Below are 839 nucleotides of genomic sequence, written 5' to 3' on the forward strand. Positions count from 1 at the left end.
TTTAGAATCCATGTATATTCAGAGGCAAAACAGGACAGTAAAATTATGCATTATTTAAAGATTAATGATACGTAAGTTCTAGAAAATTTTTAAAAACAAGGCTGCATATATTATTAAAGCACTTGAGGTGATTCTTAATACTTAAATAGCTGAAGCACTGTTAGTTTTTGCCTCTAATTTAGGGAAGGCTATGATTCTCGAGGTTGTGCTAGGATACATCTGAGTAAAGAAAGAGTATACCTGAGGATTTGATATTTAGTAAGTACTAAGGTTTAGTGGTCGGATTTTCATCAAACAACATTTATTAGAGGCTTATGAGCAGACTTTATTATGGGATTTAAGAGTGGCTGAAAGAAAACACCACACAGGGCTTCTCTCTCATCACTTATTTAGATGAAGAAGAGTAAAACCCTTTTCTTCTAACACAGATCAATGAAATACAAAAAATAGAATAGGAATCCAAAAAATAGAAGCAAATAGCTCAGAAGAAAAATATTTGAGGAAAAATAAATATAATTAAAATATAGTAAGTATAAATTTTGATACATCTCAGCTTATAAAATTATATTTATAAATTTAGATTAAGTGCTAAGAGTTCAGTAGGCAATCTCATTGAATTTCAAAGGTAATATCTACGCTGAAAAACTAGGAACTACAAATGACATTTAAGGAAATTGAAAAGTGCTCATAGTATTTAATGATCATAAAAAGAATGCTAGCTACCTGAAATATCTAAAATTTCAATTATTATATTTGAATAGTGATATATTTTAGTTGTTATTTTGAGTGTTAAAATCAACATATATAAATATTTTTATACACATATTTGATGCATATCC

This window comes from Pteropus vampyrus, unplaced genomic scaffold (assembly GCF_000151845.1).
Source record: "Pteropus vampyrus isolate Shadow unplaced genomic scaffold, Pvam_2.0 Scaffold155, whole genome shotgun sequence".
In the NCBI taxonomy this organism is placed as follows: domain Eukaryota; kingdom Metazoa; phylum Chordata; class Mammalia; order Chiroptera; family Pteropodidae; genus Pteropus; species Pteropus vampyrus.